We start from the raw sequence: 5,486 nt of genomic DNA, 5'->3' as shown, positions 1-5,486 counted from the left end.
CATGAAACAAAAGACCGAATATAGACTGGATCAGATATATCAAGCTGAACCCCCGCTATGTTTTCGACATTCACTTACCTTCAGAGCTTCCCAGGGTCTAGGCTCCACAACGTTCTTAACCCCAACTCCGCAAACCTTTTAGCCAATTCATGCCTGATACCCTTGTTTGCTCCAGTGACAATGTCAACTGAGTCGAAGTTTTCCTGCTTCTTTACGGAGAAAAATGTTTGGAAAATCGAATCATGGTCGAGTTATTAGAAAAAAATCATAGTTACCTAAAGTTCAAGAGTTCCATGAGTACCGATGTGACTTCCATCAACCTGCACAATACTTTACAAAGAAACGTATATAGATAATCCCAACTTAACTATAAATAACAGTTACCATCTTTGCCGATGTGACTTCCAAAAAGTAAAAATAAAACAAATAGACATGTATTAACTATAAATAACAGTTACCGTAGTTCCAAATTAGCTAAATTTTCCTTCAGAAAAAGTAATTTTTGAAATAAAAATAGAATTATGAAACTACCCCTACTGGTATAGACATAGTTATCTGTTTTTGATTCTTTGGAATATAGCAATAATCACTTCAAAACGTCCCTATGATAATGTATTGATTCCCATAAAAAGTTACAAATGGTCAATAAAACCTACAAAATAATCACAAAACATGTAGGTGATCTCATTTTAAGAACCAAGAAATCTCTTACTGCACTAATTGAAAGACTTCAATATAGAATTTGAAGAGTTTACCTATACTAATGTCGAATGCTGCTTCCATCAATCATGCCCGGCCCCCTGCTGACAGAAGAAAAAAATCAACAAAATTTGTGTTGGTTGTGTATTCACATAGGAGAATGGTGTTTTTAACCCATAATGAATTCATTTTCTAGCATAAAAGAGTAATTTCTGAGAATATTTGAAGCAGTAACAACACATTTTTGCTTTTGTACACACACTTGTCCAAATTAAGTAAACCATCGTTGGAAAGCGAGCATTCTGCAGCGTGAGACTTTGTTCCCTTTTTTCTTGCATGGACTACATCAAAACATAAAAAGGAGGTGAACTACGCATCCAATTCAACGAACCTTCCCAAAAATCAAAATCTTCTAAGTAAGAAACTGCATCTTTTGAATATAATGTCAATACATAATCAAACAAAAAGCCAAAACAAAGAAAGGAAACAGCTATCTCAGATGTCATAAAACAAAACCCCCCAATTTCTTTCACACATAATAAAATCAAGAAATCCATTTGTATGTATATGTAATTAATTTGATTTGATACCAATAAAGATAGATGCATATCGTATAGCATCATTGACCTGGATTGGTCATTGCTAGACATAAAATCACGTAAATTCGTCTTACCAATGCCCGTAACATAGGCCTGAAAGTAAAAAGGGTTCACATCATCAATTAACAGTTACACTTAGCAATGAATACATGAAATTGTTCAGATAGGCGTTTGGGAATCACCTTCAGGTCCTTCCATGGTGTAGTGTCAGAAATTAAAGTCGCCATCTGCAAAGATTTTCAAGCAAAAAAAATTATTTCCACAAAAAAACGGTTAGTGAGATTACTAAAACCGATAAAATCGCATATGTAAGCTTAATATGTTGCCAATCAGATGAGAAATCACATATTCAGAAAAAAAATCATCTATGAATTTCACCATTTATCTACAAATTCCCAAAACTCGACATTTCATTTTCTGTGTATTTGATTAACTGGAAATCGTTGAAAAGAAAAGCGATGGAAAGATCCAAGGACTGAAAATGAGTAAGGGGGTTAAAAAGATAACGATACCTACAGATGAATGAAGAAGAATTACAAAGGATTGGCTCTTCCCTCCTGAGTGGGTCGGGTCGTTGGGTTTCCAATGGAAGAGTAAAATTGCCTGTGTGAAGCAAACACTGGTCTGTTTGATCAGCAGTACAAAAGACGAAGGCAGATGAAAACTTTAGATGGCGGTGAAAGGAGTCTGTTGGAATCAAATGCCTCATATGCATCATGTTTGTTGGAATCAGTTGCCTCGTCTGCATCGTCCAATCTGTAGATTGGAGAAGAGAAATAAAATCAACGATCAATAGCAATTTCAAGCTGATGAGTTTAAAGGGGGATGGAAGGGAAGAAAGTGAGGAACCCTAAGTTTCTTTGTTTGAAATCTTGCTAGGTCTGTTGGAATCAGTTGCCTTATCTGCATCGTGTCTATTGGAATCAGTTGCCTCATCTGCATGGTCCCGTCTGTAGATTGAAGAAGGAAAACAAAAACATCGATCAATAAAAATTTGAAGCTGATGAGTTTAGAAAGAGATGGAGGGTTTTCGACAAGCGGTGAAATCTGAATATGACTGGATGAGAAAGTAGGTGGGGGAAGATAAGGCAGAACCGGTGGGGGAGACGTGGGAATGACACGTAACAACCCCAATCTTATCTTTACACCACTGTTAATAATTTAAGGGACCAAATTGCTAATACTACAAACTTTAGTGTCAAAAATCTGAACCACTAAAAATATAGCTAAGCACAGCAGTCAAAGCACAATAATTTAGGATGGATAAAGATAACATAAGGGAAACACGTGGGTTTAACTTAAAAGAAAGAACAAATAACACCCTTAAAGAACAAATAACATCCAATCAAAGAACAAATAAGACCCAAAAAATACCAAGGGTCATTTTTGACAAAAAGGACACAACTTCACTGTTCCTAAAAACTATCCACCTTTAATATATATATATATATATATATATATATATATATATATATATATATATAAGAATACCAAAATGCATTTTGTTTTTAACGTACAACTGTTTTTTCAGGAGTCGTTATATGTGATGTTACTATAGTTGGATAAAAAAATTTATGATTCACCAACAACAATTTATGCTTAAAATAAAAGTGATTAAATAAGCAAATAAACAATTATAGTTCTATAACAAAAATTTAAACTCATGTGAGGACATTCATTTTAGTTGGAATAAAAATAATTAAATCCAAACTCACATGGGTGTTTAACAATTATGTTTCTTCAAAGTGGAAATTTAACAAGGGTAAATTACACGAATGGTCCCTACGATTTGGGATAACTTACACGTTTGGTCCTTAACTTATTTTTTTAACTCAGATCATCCCTATAGTTTAATTTTGTTTCACGTTGAGTCCCTATAAGATATGAAATCACTATACTGTCCTTGGCCATTTTTTATTTAGTTACTTAATTATTATTTACTAGGTGTGAAACACGTGTACTACTCGAGTTGATTAAAAAAATTATATATGAAGATATAAACTTTAAATATATTTTTTTTAAAGAAAACATTAAATATCAAAGTGTAAACATTAAGTATTTTTTTAAAAATAAAATTTCAAAATATATATACAAACAAAATAATCAATAAATAAATAATTCAATTTATATTAATAAAACAAACTATAGAAAAATAATTATATTTTGGCCATATAACATTCTTTTTAGTTTGTCAATAAAAAGCAACAAAGTTTGATTATTTTTTTCATATAAACCATTTTCCTTAAAATGACAATAAACTTTAAAAAAACATGTCAATTTTGAATTATATATATTGAAGGAAACATATTAAATTTTGAAAATATAAGGAAACAAATTAATAACATATTAATTACTTTCTATAGCGTAAAAATTAGATAGTTAATTAAAAAAATCAAAAATTATCACAAAATGACAAATGGAAATTAATTTCTAAGAATTAACCACAAAATTACATGTGTCCAAATACATAAGAAATTGACAAGTGACAACAAATTCTTTATTTATTAGGGAGGATAAAATAATTGAATTGATAATTGATTAAAATAAAAATGAGCCAACATTTTTTATTGTTTATTGGATCCTTTATTTATTTTCGAGTTTTATACAATTAGCCCCGACCACCAACTTCAGTATCATTATCACCGCCACATCGGACAAACATCGTCAGTCGCCGTCTCCGACCAAAATCACCGGTCGCCATGTTCCACATCCTACCTACAGTTTCTGGCACCACCTGTCTAACTCCGATAGAACTACCACCTTATGCCTCTCATACCCATTAGTTTCATCGGCACCCAGTCTATGAAACAATGAGAAAACGAACTTAAAACATGCATAAATACATGATGTAAAGAAAGCCCAACTGATAAAAACAAAAATCAATCCTACAAAATAGAAAATCAAAATCAACAAGTAAACATATTAAAGGGGATGAACTAGATGCAATATACAATAAAAAAAAATGAGATCAATATACTATACAAAATATTAGACGCAATCGTTTTCATCTTACTTGAAGAACATCTTCTTCTTACCTGCAATCCATCACTCTTAATCTTACCAGCAAATCATCAACAAAGAAACCCATATACAATATACAAATAATCAGATACAATCGTTGCTACATAAAAATCAGATGCAATATACTAAATATTGAGATGGATATAAAGAAAACCCGAATCAATAAACAAAAATCCAGATCTATGAGAAACTTTTTATTAAGAAATTTCAATAAGAAAGCCTTCTCGAAACCCTACTTATCTAGTCAGCCTCTTTGAAACGTGAATCAGAGAAAAAAAATGCAGATTCGATTTTGGGTTCCCTCTCTATTCCAAAAAAGACGACGTGAGAGAGAAAATGGGGTTATCTTTGTCGGAAACAACGAAAGCAACAAAGAGATCTATGGTTTGGTCGTCCGATCTTAGGATTACAGAACTTGAAGATTCAGAAGAGGATGGATTTGGGTTTTCAGAAATCGATAGTTTCATAAGGGGGTTTTAATTTTTCAGGGGTTCTAGAGCTCGATTTCGGTGGTGGTCGTTGTTACCGAACGTGAAACATGGTGGCTGTCGGATACGGTCATCGGAGGTGAGAGAGATATGAAGGACAAAGACAAGAATTGAATGTGAGAAGATAGCCTCGTTTCTTTTCTTTTTGTTAATTTTCTTTAAAAATAAAAAACAATAGATTAATTAAAAAGTAAATACATAAGGGTAATATAGTAAATTCAAATTAGATAGTGATGAAATTCTCAATAAAATCAAATTGTAAGGATTGTCCGAGTTAAAAAAAATAATTATGGACTAAACATGCAGGCTACCCCAAACCATAGGGAACATTCATGTACTTTACCCATTTAACAATTATGTTTCGTCAAAGTGGAAAGAAGTCATATTTTCACTTAATAACTTCATGTATCCTTATGAGATACAACATCTTTACAACTCTCTTACAAGTTAATAAAACATATATTTCAAATAGATGAATCAATTTAATAAGTGGAAATATCGTAATATGAATGTAAGTCGAGATGACCATAATAACAAAACTAAAATGAACTGAAAAACTGATCTGTAACAACCAAATTATTACTAATTCTGACGGTTATGTCTCTTATTTTTTGGTTAATCGATTAAGACGGTTCATTTTCGGTTATCCATTATTATCAACTCATAATTAATCCATTAA

The sequence above is a fragment of the Lactuca serriola genome, chromosome 5 (assembly GCF_051521515.1).
Source record: "Lactuca serriola cultivar US96UC23 chromosome 5, Lser_US96UC23_V15, whole genome shotgun sequence".
NCBI lineage: Eukaryota > Viridiplantae > Streptophyta > Magnoliopsida > Asterales > Asteraceae > Lactuca > Lactuca serriola.
Note: the sequence above shows the minus strand (reverse complement) of the source record.